This window comes from Pristiophorus japonicus, chromosome 11, assembly GCF_044704955.1.
Source record: "Pristiophorus japonicus isolate sPriJap1 chromosome 11, sPriJap1.hap1, whole genome shotgun sequence".
Taxonomy (NCBI): Eukaryota; Metazoa; Chordata; class Chondrichthyes; family Pristiophoridae; genus Pristiophorus; species Pristiophorus japonicus.
The window spans coordinates 192,292,454-192,311,977 of record NC_091987.1 but is presented as its reverse complement, the minus strand read 5'-3'; the positions used below and the strand labels follow the sequence as shown (position 1 = coordinate 192,311,977).

Here is a 19,524-nt window from a genome sequence, read left to right as displayed (position 1 = left end):
AAATAACGTCATGGCATTGGTTATAATGACATCATTGAAAACCAGCATTTTCTTATCTTGCGAGTTGGATATACAACTGGCGGAATTTAACAATGCCACGAAGCAGGTCTGTACTACTGGTGCACGGCTGAAATTCTCTTTTTGCCCTAAAAAAACATAAAGAGGAACATAGGAAGGAATAAATAGATTGTGATGAAGCCTTCCTGGTTGCATGCTGTTTACCATGCTTGCTGATAGGCTGCTCGCAGTGGTCTGCTGCATTTTGATACAGACCATGTGAGTTGCACTGTATCCAACGGGACAGTTCAGGCCCTGCCCCCGGCCCGCAATGATTGGTGCAGCGGTGCCACTGATCACAGGGTTAAGGATCCTGATTGGTCAGTGCAACTGTCTATCACGATCTCTGGCCCCACACTCAGTCCCTCCTGGTGGAGCAGGATTGAATGGAGGCAACCACTCTATGGGGAGGGGGGATGTATCTAGGCTATACATTTTAACTTGCACAAATAGTAATATTTGAACTTAGTGCTTGTGCTTATCTAACATATTACTAGATCCAACATCAGACTGTAGTATTTTACGGTTGAGGAAGTTGAGCAAGTGTTTGGTGAGTCACAGGCTTTCCTCCACTCCCCCAGCCGGTGAATGCTGAATTTGACAGGAAATCTAAAGTGGTGCGAAAAAGAAATCTCGAAAGCAGAGGAAGCTGGTGTCCCTGTTCCAAAACATCTCCGAGCCAAAGCAGCGATCACATTCTCCATCCTGCGCTGAAAGTGCAAGATAAGCGAGGTTTGTGGAGCCTCGATGGAGGGAGAGAGGTTGCTGCAGTCTTTAGTGCTTGTCGAGTGACAGTTCCTGCCTGGGACAACGTGTGTCCGCGGAAAGTTACTGCAACCTCTCGGAAGAACAGTTATTCTGAGAATTAAAGAGCCGTCCCAAGCATCTCTTTCCAAGGTAGAACAACCCCACTTCTCCACAGGAGCTCCCTGGCATTCTACCTGCCAGTGCGGTGAACTGGCAGGTACTGAGCTCGCTTCAAACTGCATTTGTTTAAAAAGAAAGGCTTTATTTGTCAAGAGTTCCATCTGGGAGTAATAGTTGCTTTGGATCACTGAAATAGTTTTTTTGCGAGGGGACTTAGTAAACCTATGGGAGAATGTTCACTGGTATTGTTCAGCTAATTTTATAGCACAAATAACTTTTTTTTAAACTTTACAGTAACGATACAGGACCTCAGCAATGTAACATTTTGGTATAGGTGCTATTATTGTTCTTAATGGTACCCTGTATAGACTTAAATAAAAGCGTTATTACTCGGATTTAGCATGATATAGCTGTTTCCTAATTATGATTATATAGTGTTTTAGTACATTTCTGTGTGTATTTGCCTTGAAGAGGAGGAGAATACATAGCCCCTGATACAGCATTGGCATAGTATGATGCAATATACTTTTGGCCCCTGCTCTACTGCCATCTTGAAACTTTTGATTATATTGTATTGTAAAGTATACAAAAGTCTGGTAGTGAATTTCAGACGAATGCTTGTGGGCTAGGCTCTGCTGATAACTCTTCAGATTTCATTTCCATGGCTTATAGTTAATTGGAACCTCATAATTACAATACTGTCATTCAAATCAATGCCAAGAATTTTTTTCCTGTATATGTCTATTGGGATTGTTATGTGTTAAACTTTAGTTATGTAAAGCCTATGTGTAAACATTGTATTTCAAGCATTGTAAGTATTCAAAGATTGCTCATCATAACAGAGTAAAAATAGACTCATTGTGGCAAGCACAACTTGAGTGGCATTATATTTACAGTAAGGATAGCAAAAGTTGTAATTAGAAACAAAGATGACCTGGACAAATTGTTCACATGGTGAAGGGTTCAAGCAATAATGGACACAAGTTTTAACATTTTCAGATTAGAAGTAAGAAAGGAAGGTGAGCAATACTTTTTTTATATTGTAGAGTAAAGTACCAGGGAAGATCTTTGATGTAAGAGGTAACTAGATGCATTTCTGGTGGAAGAATGTAGTGTGAAAGTGGGTAACTGGGATTAAGATCAATCAAAAGGAATCGTTTTGTGAATTTTTCTGCTCCCAGAATTTCTTCAATACACAGTGAATTCCCTTGTGCTTTTATTGTATGATACATACCGACATAATAAATGTAGCACATATAAATCAGTAAACTGCCACAGAAAAAAATTACTACACTGTGTAGTATCTTTTGCATGAGTCCAATTTCCTGCAGGTCAGATGTCCTTAGTGGCTAGAAATGTAGAGCAGGATGGTATGTGTTATCTATACCTGTCTGTAAAACAATAAATGTTGCTGCTCCCTTCTGGGAATCTTACATTTAAATTAAAAAAACTAGTTTTGTTTTTATCAAGTTGAGGGATGTCAGTTGGATAAAGGAACTTTTTCCACTTTTTACATCCACTGTCGAGCTCAAGTAGTCCCAGATCATGTATGGGGTGAGATTGATGCAGGATATTGCTGTTGCTACACTAACCAAGTACAGGTATGTGCCTTAACCCAGTTAAAGGAAAACATCTTACAGCATTGATGTGCCATTTTAATTTCCCACACCATTCATCCTTATTGCCTCAGAGTCATTGAGTTAGACTGCAATTTATTGTGAATTACAGTCACACCAAATAATGGGCAGTTTTGTGCAATGACCATCAGAGAGGAAGCATTCATCCCACCAGTCTGGGCTGTGCTCAAATCTAGGGCAGGAGACTTGGTGGTGTTTACAGTGTTGACAGTGCCTGCCTCAAGTCAAATTGTATCAAGTTTTATAGCTACTTCTAAATCTGCAGGAAAATTTACATCCTGTAGCCTTCAGCAGATTTTCCTAGGCTTTTCTTTAAAAATGTTTTACCTAGTACTCTTGCTGACCATTTTGTTTTTGGTAGATTAAAGACATCCCCCATGACTATAGATTGCACAAATAACAACCTAGTTGAGGGATGTAGGTGCACATTATTCAAGATTGTTCTGATGATGTCAAATACAATAGTGATCCCTGTTTACATTGTTAATTGCTATCGGGATGCTGTAGCATTAGGCTGCTTTACCTTTGTTTTATTTAGAGAGGAGGTGGTACATGCCCAGGAGACTGAAAAATTTGCACAAAATGGATAATTCATAGGAACACTCTCCAGGGAAGGGTTCCTGTTGACATTTGAGTTTTCTCAGTCAAACATCCTGGTGTTTTCTAGAAACAGATCATCTGTTTTATGATCTGAAGTCTGGGCTTCAGCTTTCTCTCCTTGTAGCGATAATTCCACAGAATTTGCAGCTCAGAAACTGGCCATTCGGCCCAACAGGTCTATGCCGATATTTATGCTCCACACCATCTTACTTCTAATCCTATCTTTAACTTGGGTCTAATGATTAACCCTGATTTATTGTAAATTATGCATTAGCGTTTAAATTGGATTGTCGTTTCAGTCTATTGCATGGTGAAAAATACCCCATACTAAACTTGATCATTCAGGCTAAAGCAATTAATGCAATTATATAGAAATAAAGATATTGGGCACATGCTATATTTTAAAATAAATGCAAAAATTTAGACGGGCTGTTCAGAACTCCCTTTCTTTCTCCAGTCATTGGAACTGTCTCTTTTAAACTAAGCAGTTTTTTGGATTAAGACAATATTTGAGAAGAATTCCACATGACGTACATAAGCTAAATACTAACAGGACTGTGCAGCCTGAACAAATTTCAGAAATCCAGTGAAAAAATAATGAACGGCAGAGAGGTCCTGACTTTGATCTTGCTTAATTCCTTGGGAGATCAAAGCAACCATACTATTTGACACATGATGGTGCAAATTTTCTTAACGTTTCTCTAAGATTAGACTGCATCATGAAGAGGCCCCTTATCGATAAGGAGATAAATAAATATTGTCTAGAATCTTGGGCTCAATTTTCCCCGGTAATTTGTGCTTATTTTTGGCCTAAATTTTAAAAATCCAAGATTCACCAAAGATTGTGCGCCAGCGTAACTCAACTAGTTATGATTTTTTTAGGTTAGTTTTTATTGCATCATAGGTGGCGTAACCTGATGTCTGCGCCAGAATTTCACAATTATGCAAGTTTGGCCACCTTCCATTTCTCCAAGGACAGTGTAAGCGACCACTCCCAAAAAACCTTGTGGGCACTTAAGAAAAACCAGCGCACATCAAAAAATCGGCGCAGAAAAGACACCATTGTTTTTAGGGAGTCAAAACAGGAGGTTTTGGAGGGAGTCAAGAACACACAAATATGCATCATCAAGCTTAAATTTTTCCCAACTGAAAATGCAGAAAATGGAAGTTTCATGCCATTCTTTAAGTTTGGATTTTTAAAAAAAGTGCCATGCCACCACCAAACGTCCCCAAACCGGGCTTGAGGGTCGGAGTGTCGGCTGGTAGAATCGGTCCCTCGCCCGGACTCGGCTTGAAAAGAAGCCTGGGGGTGGGTGGGGTGAGGAGGTGTGAAAGCCGAACTGAAGGGATGAGAGCCCTTACACTATGCATCAAGCAGCATCAAATGAAGCCGGGACGGGGGTGGGTGCTGTTTCCCGATCTAAGCAAGCCCATTGCGCATGCTCAGACCTGGGTGTGGTCCATACTAGGGCATCGACCTTGGGGAGAGAGACAACAAAGAAGATTGTCCTGCCTTCCGTTTTGAGCTTCTTGCAAAGGTACAATTTAATCATGGGGGCAATACTGACAATGCCATACCTCGTGCAAGCCTTCTGCATGATGGTGCTGCAGAGGAGACAATTGATTCGACGTCACCGCATGAGGAACCTCCGAGCACACAGGATGATGGGCAGGAGGCCTTACCTATGCTGGATATATCGAGACAGGCATATATTGATGCAGACTTCCGCAAAGAAGTTGTAACTGAGATCTGTGAGTTAGTAAAAGTAGTAGAAGCGTCAGGAGGACTGCTTTGTCAGTTGAAGTGAAGGTTACAGCTGCACTTTTATTCTATGCATCTGGATCGTTCCAGGCCACAACTGGGGATGTTTGCGCCATTTCTCAACACGCAACACATGTCTTCATTCGGTAGGTGACTGCTGTACTATATGCTCGGAGGAATGATTACATAAAGTTCCCCATGACCGCCCAGGCAATGCGTGACAGGGCTGTGGGCTTCTCCAGGATTGCTGGCTTCCCAAAGGTTCGGGCTGCATTGATTGTACCCACATCACCTTGCGAGCACCTTTTTGGAGGATTCCGAGATGTACAGGAACAGAAAAGGCTTCCACTCTGCTAATGTGCAACTTGTGTGTGACGACATGCATCGCATCATGTCAGTTGAGCACCCGTGATGCATTCATTCTACCCAAGAGCACTATCTCTACCATGTTTCAACAGCAGCCAGAAGGGCAGAGCTGGCTACTGGGAGACAAAGGGTACGGCCTCGCCACCTGGCTCATGACGCCCCTACGTGTAACCCAGACGGAAGTTGACCGGAAATACAATATGTCGCACACTGCGACGCGCAACATAATAGAGAGGACCATTGGCATCTTGAAATACCCTGGACCATTCCGGAGGCTACTTGCAATACTCTCCTTAGATTGTCAGTCAGATCATTATTGTGTGCTGCATGCTGCATAATTTAGCCATCATGAGTCAGCAGCAGCTGGTAGTAGAAGACCCAAGAGGTGAGAGTGGCTGATGGTGAGGAGGAAGATGCAGATGACGATTAAGAGGAGGAGGAGGAGGACGAGGAAGCCATGCAACTACTTGAACCCAGAGCACGACGGCGGAGGAAGGCGGGCCGTCATGCCCATTTAATGATTGCTTGAGCCTTGCGCTAGCAGCTCATCCGTGAATGCTTTGATGCCTGAAGGTTCAGCGGCAACTATTCCAAATGGACCATGTTTAATGTTTGGACCTGTTCCATAATGTTGTGTTGTGTTAATGGAAAAAATAATGGAAATGATTCAGTTATAATTTAAAATATATTTTATTCAAAAGTTTAACAAACATTTGTCTGTACTTTACTTAACTTTAATTAAAATATTCTTGTATCAAACTTTAAAGTTTTCAGTTACTATCACATACAAACTTTTAAACATGTAAATTTACATAACTTACAAAAAAACTTTTAATTTGAGAATATTTACAACAGTAACAACAATAATAATAACAACAGCAGCAGCAAAGAAAGGCTGTCCCCATCTCTCCTCCACCTTATTCTAAGACTGCCCGCTGCGCTTGGTCTTGGACACATCACCCCTGCCCGCAGGTAGAGGCGCACATTTCTTGGGTTGGTACCAAGCTTATTCTTTCGAACATCTCTGGTAATGCACGCTTCTTGATTGGATGGGGGGGCAGGCGGTAATGTGGAAGGCCCGGCTTGGGCCTCTTCAGAGGCTGGTCTGGGGAATGGTGTGGGAGTGGCAGTTGATTCTGTCAATGGGCGCGGGGTCTGGGCATGTTCCCTTATTGCAGCAGCTAACTCCGACATTCCCTCCGTCATGTGCCCTGACAGTGTGTCAACTACTTGCAACATTCCCTCCCTCATGTTCACTGACAGCACATCAGCTATCTGCGACATTCCCTCCCTCATGCGCACCGATATTGTATCCGCTGCCTCATGTTCCTGGACAGCGTTCCCATTTCTCGTGAGAGTGTTGTTACTTCTCCCGACAGTTCCAATACCTCATCACCCACCCCACTGATGGTGTCCAGGAGTGATCGCGTAAGGTCAATGCTTTCCGCACTCATTGCCATCATCTGAACCACATCTGTTAGATGCTGCACCTGAGGAGAGCGCAGTCGAGCTCTCCTTCCCCTCCTCACCCTGGGTGTGGCTCGCTGCATCCCACTGGGACCTGCAGCCTTGAACGGTGGGGCCCTGGGTGTATTTTGCGGCATCCCAGTGGGACCTGCAGCCTTGGACAGTGGGGCCGTGGGTGTGCCTCGCTGCACCCTACTGGAATCCCCAGTGAGGAAGTAGTTCAATTTGTTCATGTCCGAGTTCTGAGCATGTGCCAGCCGGTGGCATGGGGTGGTTCTGGATAAGGGAGTGCTGGATAAAGGAGGTTCAAACCTGTACTTTAGATTTAGCAAAGCCAGACTGTGGAATTTGCAGGACTTACCCTCTCTCTCGCGTGTGGGCCCAGCTTGTGCAGTGGTGGTTGCTTTTCTCCAGGTAGGACCCATCAAAGCAGTGACCCTCTTTTCCAAGGGTGTCAGTGAGTGCAGACTTGCTGGGCTTCCTCCTGTTCGAGTTCTTTTCCATTTGTTGTGTCCACCTTCCTCTGCAAAGATGAAATTATAATTTTTTAGAGAGGGTGTCTTTCTGCTGGGTGAGACATATACAGCTGGTCAGATTTACAATTACAATTCCATTGAATAAATGAAAATATTACTTACACTAACTACCTGACCAAGGTCCTGCCATTTTTTGCACTGGTCTCCAGATCTCTGGGTGGTCACCACTGCACAGTAATCTTCTGCAAGTTTGTTCCGGCATTTCTTCATTTCTTTTGGTGAAACTTTTATGTGATCTCTACTGATGTCCAGCTCGTGCCATCTAGCCTCAATTACAGTAACTAGTGCCTCATTCTGTAAGAAATTCTTGGTCCTTGAGCCGCGTTGCATCTTGTATTATTGCAGCTCCGATTTTTCCAATGATAATTAAAGTTCTCACATAGCACTCAAAGTTCTCACGCACACAACTGGCTCTTTAACAATGGCCGAATGCAGAGCGGAAGGGGTACTGGGCATGCGTGCAATAGCAATCATGTCAAAAATAACCTTTTTTTCCCCCCACGCAGGCTGTGGGGCGCCAATAAAAAAAATAGAATGGGGAAACTTGCTACTTATTTTTTGGAAGTAGTTGGGGCCAATAAAAATGGGCACGACTCTGGCAATAAGCCAAAAAACTGGCATTGGGGAAAACTGAGCCCCCATCTGGTTTAACAATTCACAGTACTAACACATCCAGCCATCTCACAATAAATTAAAATATGCAAAAGTCACACCCAGATGAAAAGATTACATGGCATATCCGAGTGCCTATTTTAGATTTAATAAAACAAATGGAATCCAACTTGTTATCTAGATTACAATAGCTTTTTAAATGTATGTACAAACCAAAAGTCCTGTATTTGAAACCACATAAAAATCATATTTTTGTGCCCACAATACATTTAAAGTTATACTTTAAGCTTGTGATATTTTTATGATTGATTTTGTTTTCGGATCTTGTTGTCTGACACATGAAGAAACCGATAACCATGAGAAGAGTCTCCAAACTAAAATACTGGGAAATCCACATAAGCAGAGTTTCTATTTGTTGGAGATAAATTGTGCACTCTCTCTTCACAGGGGGACACCCCACTTACATGATCCCACAGAACTTTGGCACAGGTTGGCAAGAGCCAGGCTCATGGACCAAGTGTGTGTTGGTAGACTTCTGGATTTTAGCACGTGAAAAGCCACACTGTTTACTATCACCGAGAACTAGTGAGCTACTTGCCCAGCTAGGACCATCATACCCATTAGGACATTGGCTTTCAAGGTTATTTGGAGCTGAATGGAAGCATCCAGTCCCCAGTGACAGGTTCACTTTTTCAGGTCTCGTCAATGAACCAGGCTGGTTAGGTAATGAACAACACTGTCCTGGAGTACTGTGGAATTGCCTGCTTGTGTATCAGATTATCAGTTCTGCCATTATCAGTTTTGCCACCAATTGACTCAGTTCTGATTTCCTATTGTCAGGCATGTCCTATTTACCTTTTCTTCTTTCCCTCCTTCTACCTGAAGGAGAATCGTCACCAGTTAGTGATTAAGAAACTCCAACTGCTAATCATGGGTTTTGAGTTCTTGCTAGCTGGGCGGCCAGCATTTTAAACTCTCCTGTGCCATGATAAGCTTACAACAAAATGTGCCTTGAATGCATTCCCATTATTCCTTCTAACAACATGGACATAACGCCAGACCCTTTGAATGATGGTTGCACCAGTTGTATATACCGAGCTTCAACAGGAAATGCTTGCTATTCTGCTACTTAATCCAAATAGGCGCTGATCTCTGGATATATGAACACAATACATGCTCACAAAGCCAGTCTCCAAGTAACACTTTTCAGCAGCTGTCATATTATGCTTCAGAGTTTCCTCATCAGCTACTTGATGGATAGTGTTTTCACTGTGATGGAAGAACCTATGCAGGATACCACTGGGGTGTGGAGGCGGGTCATCCTCGATACAAGGGACTGTCTAATACTACTATGACTTCACTATACTACCAAGCTTATTCCTCATCAAATGCTCAATCTAGATCCTCATAAAAGGAGCTTTGGCAAATAGATTTACCTAGTGTCAGGCGTTTCCCTCTCCAGGGACCTGAGAGACAGGCTGAGTAGACCAGAACCTTCCCTCCCTCCAACTATTTTGTACCTTTTGCTGTAATTTAGTTCTGTGTCTTGTGCATTCATCAAGGAAAGCCTTTCTGTAGCATTCTAGAGAGAGAATTGTTTAAGTATGCCTTGTGCCACAAGCAGTTCTAAGAAACATCAGATGGGGCGAGGGGAAGCTGCTGTTACGCTCTGCAATATATATTGGCGCGGAATTTGCGGTCGTAATGAAACTGTCAGCGTTCGCTGTCATTACTGTGTAATACTGACAGCAACAGCTAGCGTTCACACATACGCAGTCAAATGTGGAACCCAGAAGTTACTGTCCCTGATACCCTGCTCCTCCACAGATGCAATCAACACCAAATCAGTGATTTGATGTGAACTTCAACTTTTTACATAATCTCACTGTAAAAACCATTGATGATCAAAGTGCTGATTAAAAAACACTCTTATTCCATGAGCCTCCCGACTGTGCAGGACTTCTAAACTTGTCGTTATATGATGACTATTCGAGCATTTAAGAAATCAAATATTTGAGTAGACTCAATTTTGAATTTACCTTTTTAATTAAAGCAATACCATTAACAGCAAGGAAAATCTCACTGATATGGGAATCGTCTTTATTTATTTAAAAGGCTGAACTATTGAATGCTCAGGACCACTGTCACTTGTACTCCTCCCTTGTGAGCAATCAATTAAAACCAGCTATGCTAAGCTTGAGACAGCAGTGCTGCATGTATTTACACTTCAAACTGAACATCATTAATTAGAGAGGTTCGAACACTTTTAAAAATGAAACAATTACAAAGAATTATGGTTTAGTTTATATTCTGTCCCTTTCAGTCCTTTTCAAAAAATAATTTTGTCTGAACAGCGAGTGCTGAGGAGGTCACGGGTGGCTCTAGATTGTACAAATTACTGACTCTGAATGTGAGGGGATTATTTGATGTATATTGTTGCTGAATTGCCCATAGATTGATTATATTATCGCTACTACAAGTGCAGTTCCAAGAATCCGGAACCCGTGGGACCGAGGCCGTTAAAGTATTAAAGTATGGGACGGTTGATGAGCAGTGGCAGACATTTAAGGAGATATTTTATAACTCGCAACAAAAATATATCTCCATGAGAATGAAAGACTGTAAGAGAAGGGATAACCATCCGTGGCGAAATAAGGGATAGTATCAAATTGAAAACAAGGGCATACAATGTGGCCAAGACTAATGGGAGGCCTGAGGATTGGGAAACTTTTAAAAGCCAGCAAAGAATAACTAAAAAAATGATAGAGAGGGAAGATAGATTATGAATATAAACTAGCACGAAATATCAAAGCAGATAGTAAGAGGTTCTACAGGTACATAAAAAGGAAACGACTGGCTAAAGTAAACGTTGGTCCCCTAGAGGATGAGACTGGGGAATAAATAATGTTGAACAGGGAAATGGCAGAGACGTTGAACAAATATTTTGTAGCGCTCTTTACAGTAGAAGACACTAAAAATATCCCAATAATGGATAATCAAGGGGCTATAGGGAGGGAGGAACTTATTACAATCACTATCACTAAAGAAGTACTACTCGGTAAAATAATGGGACTAAGCGCAGACAAGCCCCCTGGACCTGATGGCTTACATCCTAGGGTCTTAAAAGAAGTGGCTGCAGAGATAGTGGATGCATTGGTTGTAATTACCAAAATTCCCTGGATTCTGGGGCGGTCCCAGCGGATTGGAAAACCGCAAATGAAACGCCCCTATTTAAAAAAGGAGGCAGACAAAAACAGAAAACTATAGACCAGTTAGCCGAACATCTGTCGTTGGTAAAATGCTGGAGTCCATTATTAAGGAAGCAATAGCTGGACATTGAATCATGCTTTTCCAAATCAAGCAGAGTCAGCATGGTTTTATGAAAGGGAAATCCTGTTTGACAAATTTGCTGGAGTTCTTTGAGGATGTAACAGGCAGGGTGGATAAGGGGGAACCAGTGGATGTGGTGTATTTGGATTTCCAGAGGCATTCAGTAAGGTGCCACATAAAAAAAGGTTACTGCACAAGATAAAAGTTCACTGGGTTGGGGGTAATATATTAGTATGGAGAAAGGATTGGTTAACTAACAGAAAACAGAGAGTCGGGATAAATGGGTCATTTTCCGGTTGGCAAACAGTGACTAGTGGGATGCCGCAGGGATCGGTGCTAGGTCCTCAACTATTTACAATCTATATTAATGACTTGGATGAAGGGACTGAGTGTAATGCAGCCAAGTTTGCTGATAATACAAAAATGGGTGGGAAAGCAAATTGTAAGGTGGACACACAAAATATGCAAAGAGGTATAGACAGGCTAAGTGAGTGGGCAAAAATTTGGCAGATGGAGTATAATGTGGGAAAATGTGAAGTTATCCACTTTGGCAGAAAAAATAGAAAAGCAAATTATAATTTAAATGGAGAACAATTGCAAAGTGTTGCAGTACAGAGGGACCTGGGGGTCCTTGTGCATGAAACACAAAAAGTTAGTATGCAAGTACAGCAAGTAATCAGGAAGGCAAATGGAATGTTGACCTTTATTGCAAGGGGGATAAAGTATAAAAGCAGAGAAGTCCTGCTACAACTGTACAGGGTATTGGTGAGGCCACACCTGGAGTACTACGTACAGTTTTGGTCTCCGTATTTAAGGAAGTATATACTTGCATTGGAAGCTGTTCAGAGAAGGTTAACTAGGTTGATTCCGGAGATGAGGGGGTTAACTTATGAAGATAGGTTGAGTAGCTTGGACCTATACTCATTGGAGTTCAGAAGAATGAGAGGTAATCTTCTTGAAACATATAAGATAATGAGGGGGCTCGACAAGGTGGATGCAGAGAGTATATTTCCACTCATAGGGGAAACTAAAACTAGGGGACATAGTCTCAGAATTAGGGGCCACCCATTTAAAACTGAGATGAGGAGGAATTTCTTCTCTCAGAAGGTTGTAAATCTATGGAATTCTTTGCCCCAGCGAGCTGTGGCGGTTCGGTCATTGAATATATTTAAAGTGGAGATATACAGATTTTTGAATGCTAAGGGAACAAAGGATAATGGGGAGCTGGCAGGGAAATGGAGCTGAGTCCGTGATCAGATCAGCCATGATCTTATTGAATGGTGGAGCAGGCTTGAGGGGCCAGGTGACCTACTCCTGCTCCTATTTCTTATGTTCTTAAGTTCCTGATTCCAGGCTTTTCCGGACTTTCGATAGTCTTTCTGACGTCACGAATTTGGAAACACTCAAGCCCAATCGAGGAGGAAGTGCTCGGGCGGGGCCCCGTCGCGGAGGAGGTGTTCGGTGCAGGAGATTGAGAACTGAACGGATCTGACTTTCAGAACACACTCCCTACATCTCGTTATCTTGCGACCTTCCTCAGTAGAAACTTTTCCTTCAATCGTGCTTTTATTTGCCCTTCCATTTTTGTTCCCTTCTCCATTTTGTTCTCTCCTGTTGGGCCTCCATTTTCTCCATCATCCTGTAAATACACTCTGAATTTCTTGTCAGGAGGGCAACAGAAATGTAAATTGTTGTTTAAAGTACTCCCCCTCTTTATAGAAGAAAATAATAGGAGGGAGGGAGATCCTGCTTGAGATTGGCAAGAGAATCGTGCTTTTGTTTTTTTTAAAAAAAGACAGAAGTTCGCATTATTTTTTTCTATAAAAGTGGAGACATACTTTGAACAAATTGTATCCCCCAAATTTACCTTGCCCGTTTGAACATTAACTAGTAAATAGTAACATTTGTATACAGAAGTAACATCTCCAGTGCAAGACTCCAACGATGGCTGTTGTCTTCACTTTTTCATAAAGCTAAACTATGATTCAAAATCAATTTTGCACAGCACTTGAATCTTATTCTCTGAACAGATCATGTATGCTTTTAATCAATTTGTTTAACGTTATTGCATATCATCCCTATGAGGTCTGTTATCTACATTTATTAGCAGAAAAGGAGAATGGTACAGGAGATAGATCATGAACTTCAATCTATTGATAAAGGTATCCTTTGTTTGAGAGACACACTTGTAGTGGGATGAGATAGATATCTTTCGTGCTTATTCTTTTGCTTTCCAAAGGTGTTCCACTTATTAAGACTAGATAACAATAGATTAGGTCATTTAATTCTGGTAAGAGGGTGAACAATGGGAAGGCTTGTTTTTAATTTGCAATAGACGTTTTCTTTTTAAAAATTTATGTAATGTAAATATTTTCATAGTTATGAATTGAATACATATGGAATAGAGTTGGTGTGAATGAGCAGACTGTACATAACATTTAAGTTAGACAATACTCTGGAGAAATTGCCCGGTGCCCCGATTGGTGGCATTAAACTGCCGAGGCCGGAACTACCTCCACAGAATTTCTGCCCCCTGCCACTGAATTGGGCTTACTGCCCCTCAAAAAAGTGGAGCGCAATCTCGCGCGCTTCACTTCCTTTAGGGGCGGGTCCTGGGACGATGCAACGCCCCTTTCCTTCACTTAAAGGAGATGACTTTGCAAGGCCACCAGAGCAGTGTGGGACCAGGTCTGCAGTCCAGCACCCAAAACGGGGTGCCCGACTGTAATGGCAGCCCGGACCATGCTAGGGAGCAATTCCTTGAGCTGACCCGAGTCGACAAAACAATTAACATGGCGGCGCGGGGTGCTGGCGACCTCCCCTTTAACTTCTGCCCCGCGAGCGGATGTCGGTCAGCTTCGCGACTCGCGAACCTGGCGTTGACATCCGTTGGCGCTAGCCTCGGCGGCCGAGGGGCTGTGGGAGTACCTAGACCACTCGGTCTTCCGCGGTTCAAGAATGCGGCTCACCACCCTCTTCTCAAGGTCAATTAGGGATGGTTAATAAATGCTGGCCCTGCCAGCAATGCCCACATCCTGAAACGAATATAAAAAAAAATATATAGCCCCCAATGAGTATCGGTCATTGTATTTGGGTTGTTGAATTGCTACCACTTTACCACTCAATTGCTCTATTGTTATATTTCAGATGGTGGCATGGTGATGTGAGATGGGAAGCTTTGCAAACATGTTTATAATTGCCACTTTAAATGTAATATTGAATTATGGGTAAGATTTGTTTCCAAATTAATATAATTGTTTGGAAGATTTATGCAGCAAAAGCCATTAATATGTCTACATTGTTTAACATATATTTGGGTACTTTATGAGAATACTTTAAGAAATGCTATTTACCTGGTACATGAAAGGTGCTGTTCCCTTTTTCCCCTATAATGTTTTCGTATGCACCAAGCTATTATTTAACCTTCATGGTACCAAGGATGAGTTATCTCATCTGTGTATAAGCTTTGGGAAAGACAACTCCTCCTGAGTTTTTAAATGGATGCCAGTGAAAAATGGTATCAGAGTTTAACCTGATACTTTCCACAGTGTGATCCCTCCTCCAAAATACGGGGTGTTGGTCAAAAGGATCAGGGGAATAAAGGCAATTAAAGGGTTGAAACTTTTCTTTAAGAAAAAGGAGTATTGCAAATATATAATAGAGTATACTAGGGTAAAATGAAGTAAAAATGAAGAGAAGATATAAGGAAGGGAATACAGAAAAAATACCATTGACATGTTATTTATTTTGATTTAAAGTTTTTTACTGTTGGTTTTATCTAAGGAGGATTGATATTTTGCTAATAAAGCTTTTGATGTTTGAGTAGCTTTATTACTGTAATGTTAGAGTTTGGTTCAGTCTGACAGTGAATGAGCAGAAAACTTTATGAAAATAAAGTTGGAATGCATAGTGAACCTGGAAACTTCCTGGACCTGTTAGCAATCTCAGGGTTGTTTTATAAAAAATGTTTCCCCTTGCATCATACATCATTTCCAACTGGATGGAGCAGAGCTGCATCCAGATTGCTGTCACTGCTGCTCTGTAACATGTCAGTAAGAGCTGTGTGAGACTGATCTGGGTAAGTAGTACTCTTAAGTTCCATTCTCCTCTCTGCCATAAGGTCTTTACTCAGAATCACCTTAATTCTCCTCCTTGCACAAAGGGTCTTTACTCAGAATTGCCTTAATACGTCATTGAACTTACTGATTACAAACTTAAATATACCAATGCACTCTGTCAGTCAGTCACCTGTGTCTGGTCAATTTTGATTGTGACAATAATTAGAATGTTGTCATATTTGTCATATTTATAAATTTTATGTATATATTTTCAATCTACTAAATGTGTGAGTAGACCACATTTTTATACAGTTGAGGAATCTGATGAAGTGTGCTACAGTACAGAAACATATTTGGGAAAATGAAACTTTATAATAGCCCATTTATGACTGTTTAAAGTGCTGAGCATATGTTGCTCACACTGACTACATTCAAGGATGCACATACATAATTAACAGACTAGCATTTTCAGTGGCAGAAGTTCACAGCAAAACTGTCACTTCAAATAAGACCAAATGATCTGTTGCAGAATAGGCTCTGATGAAATGGCATGGAGAACATTAGACAATTGAAAAATGATAGAGGTACACGTGAGTGAAATAGACTTGATTTATTTAACTCCAGCAGTGATTTCAGTTGTACTTCAGATTTTCAGCTTTGAATTATTCATTGAAGCTCATGGGAGGAACTTGTTCTTTCAGATCTCCAAAATTGTTTATATTTGTTGTACTGGGACAGAAACAGTATTTTATTTAGCACAGGACTTAATTTACAGCAGAAATTAAGTGCAAGGCAAGCCAGTTTTTAATTATTTCGGTGAATTTTTATTTTTCAATGAAAAGGACGTAAGCAATGGGGATTATAACATTTTGCATTCTGAACACCCTGTATTAGCATAAAGCCCTCTCAAGTAAAGTGTAGCACAGTTTGATGCTGCTTTCACTTCATATTCACTCCGTGCATCAGGAATGTGCCCTGGTTCCAATCTAAGAAGAGTGCCCTTTACTATATGAGTGTATTGTTTTTCCATTTCCCACATCAGCCTGTCCAATTGCCAGGATAGTGCCAGTTACTTTTGTGCAGTGGGCCGATTTTCCAACTTGTTACAAATAGAATCCCCACCTACGCCTCTAACATGCATTTGTTAAGTTTATGGCACTGTGAACATGTTTAGCATAACAAGTTCTTCCAGTGGGTCAGTGGGTAAAGTACTGTACAGTGTGGAAGTTAGTGAAATAAACTTGAAAGCTCATGAGTGCAATCCCAGAATTAACTGGTCTCTTCCAGGTTGGCTGTGAGGACTATATTGGGGGAGGGGGAACTCAGCGGGGGCTCTCGTGGGTATCTGTTGACTTGGCCCTGATGCTCCCCATGTCACATAGCTGGCCAACACACTCTGTCAAGGCCTGCATGTGAAAATTACTTAGTTTGGTGTGGCAACTGTCTCCCAGCATGAGTTGGTAGATTCAGGAAAGGAAAATGTCTGGTAATATTGCCATCATAGGCAGTCCCTCGGAATCGAGGAAGACTTGCTTCTATTCTTAAAATGAGTCCTTAGGTGGCTGAACAGTCCAATACGTGAGCCACAGTCCCTGTCACAGGTGGGACAGATAGTCGTTGAGGGAAAGGGTGGGTGGGACAGGTTTGCCGCACGCTCTTTCCGCTGCCTGCGCTTGATTTCTGCATGCTCTCGGCGATGAGACTGGTAATGTAATGGAGACCTGTATCACGAGAGCCGGAGAAACAAGGATATGCTGAAATGGGCAGTCACACTTCCCTTAGTACTCTAATATCTAAAATATTTGGTGGAGGGGAGAAACTACTATTACATGGCAGCTCCTTATTGGAAGTGGAAGCTATGGTTTGTAGAATTGATATCTTGTTTGAGAGAGCAGTAATGTATGGGAAATAAGTACAAGACTACTCCAGATACATTGACTATATCCTGGAGTTCAGCCTCTGAATGTGCACAGACGCAGGCGTCGTCTGTGTACTGCAGCTCAACGACAGAGGTTGGGGTGATCTTGGACCTGGCCTGAGGCGGTGTAGGTTAAACAGCATCCCACTGGTTCTGTAGTTTAGTTCCGCTCCAGCGGGACGCTTGTTAATTGTAAGGTGGAGCATGGCGGCGAGGAAGATTTAGAAGAGGGTTGGAGTGATGACACAGCCCTGTTTGACCCCGGTCCGGATGTGGATTGGGCCTGTAATGGCTCCATTGGTAAGAATCACGGCTGCAGAGAGCAAAATTCACCAGAACCACCCCTGTGTTTGGGCTCATTCGAAAGGAAATTTAATTTGGGACTATCTACCGAAAAGTTTGGAACTCTAAAGTGCTTATGGAAGAAACTACGAACTTTAATAGAATTATGAACTTTTACAAGACAAATTCAAGCCTGTGGGCGGACCAAGGGAACAAAAGAAGCCCACTTAATTATTGGAACTGTCTGGGTGTGAGGACTGAGTTAACCTGTCTGGAAGAATGAGTATTTGGAAATCTTCCTTCACAAGAGACATTGCCATCACAGTATCACACAAAGATAGCTCCCCATCAGCATGGGTCTGGACAAACCATTTCAGCATATACATCACAAAGAAGCCCAATCCAGCCTGTATGCGAAAGACTAAGCACAAAAGGACATTGCAATTATCAAACTAATATTTCCATCAGGAAACAGTTTTCGAACATCAACCCACCCAAGACATATCAACTTTAACGAGTCCGACAAAATATTACAAAGAAGAACCAAGCCTGCCAAAATTATACAAAGGGTTGTGAACAGATTGGGCGGCAAGATTAGAACACTGAAATCATATAACTGGCCACTGTTTTCAACAGGAGGGAGAAAGGAGAGAGAGAGGGGAGAGGCTCTCCAGCCTCGAAGTCTTGAAGTCCTGAAGGAAGGAAGTACATCACCATCTACCATTAACTATCAAAAGGATTGGTAAGCATAAGTCCCTGCCTGCCCTGGAGTCTAACCTAGCTAGGATTAGGTATTGGGAGGTGGGAGGTATAATTTTACTGCAACCCCCTTTGAATATATAGTGTATGGTACTTTATTAGTGATTTTAAGTTTGACCTTGTACCTTTCCTTGTATTCTTTATTAGGGTGATTGTAAGTTTGGCCGTGTATTTTCTTACTAGAGTAATAAGCCTGTATTACCTTGACTGTAATAAAACCAAAATTCTTTGCATCAAACCAGCGTCCTCTGCACTTTTGTCACCCCCCCCAAATAAATCCAGAGTACAGAACCCAAGGGAGGAGGAGCGATTCGAAACCGCTCAAGTTGGTCAGAAGGGAACCTGACTCCCTCATAGACACACACACACCCAACCACCACCCCCCCCCCCCCTCCCCCCAGACGGCCTGCATGTCATCGTGAAGCAGGCAAAGGATGGTGACAAACTTTTGGGGGCATCCGAAACGGAGGAGGACACTCCATAGATCCTCACGGTTGACCGTGTCAAAAAGCCTTTGTAAGATTGGTGCTGCTCCCTGCATTTTTCCTGCAACTGTCGCGCTGCAAAGATCATGTCTGTTGTGCCCTGTAGGGGACAAAATCCGCATTGTGATTCTGGGAGGAGCTTCTCGGCCACAGGGAGAAGACGATTGAGGAGAACTGAGCGACAACTTTCCCAGTGGCTGATAGCCGGGAGATTCCCCTGTAGTTGCCACAGTCGGACTTGTCCCCTTTTTAAAAAAAAAAATGGTCACAATCACTGATGTCAATGGTGATGTCGCACTTTACCAGGGAGGCTTTGAGGGTGTCCTTATAACGTTTCCGCTGTCCTCCTTTGGCTCGTTTGCCATGAAGGCGCTCCGCATAAAGCATTTGCTTAGGGAGTCTCGTATCTGGCATGCAAACTATGTGGCCTGCCCAGCGAAACTGATCGAGTGTGGTCAGTGCTTCAATACTGGGGATGTTAGCCTGGTCGAGGACACTGATGTTGGTGCGCCTGTCCTCCCAGGGATTTTCAGGATCTTGTGGAGACATCGTTGGTAATATATCTCCAGCGACTTGAGGTGCCTTCTATACATCATCCATGCCTCAGATCCATACAGAAGGGCGGGTATTACTACAGCCGTGGATCTTGATGATTGGAGGACAGTGCTGTACGGCGGTGACAGGCTGGTGGTGCAGGACCTTTGTCTTACGGATATTAAGCGGAAGGCCCATGCTTTCATATGCTTTCAATGCAAAGAGCGTGAAGAGGCCAAGCGCAGGCAGCGGAA

General features: G+C 42.5%; 1 protein-coding gene across 6 annotated transcripts in view; it reads left to right on the top strand.

Annotated features, from left to right (window-relative positions):
• Nucleotides 1-545: 545 nt before the first annotated feature.
• The window catches only part of gramd1ba (GRAM domain containing 1Ba), a 561,758-nt gene continuing 542,779 nt past the window's right edge, over nucleotides 546-19,524 (top strand). For 5 of the 6 annotated variants that reach the window (XM_070894375.1, XM_070894372.1, XM_070894374.1 and 2 more), the window contains exon 1: nucleotides 546-954. The gene's annotated coding sequence lies outside the window, so the exon portion shown is untranslated. The remainder of the gene's footprint in view (nucleotides 955-19,524) is intronic. The other variant, XM_070894379.1, reaches the window with a different exon arrangement.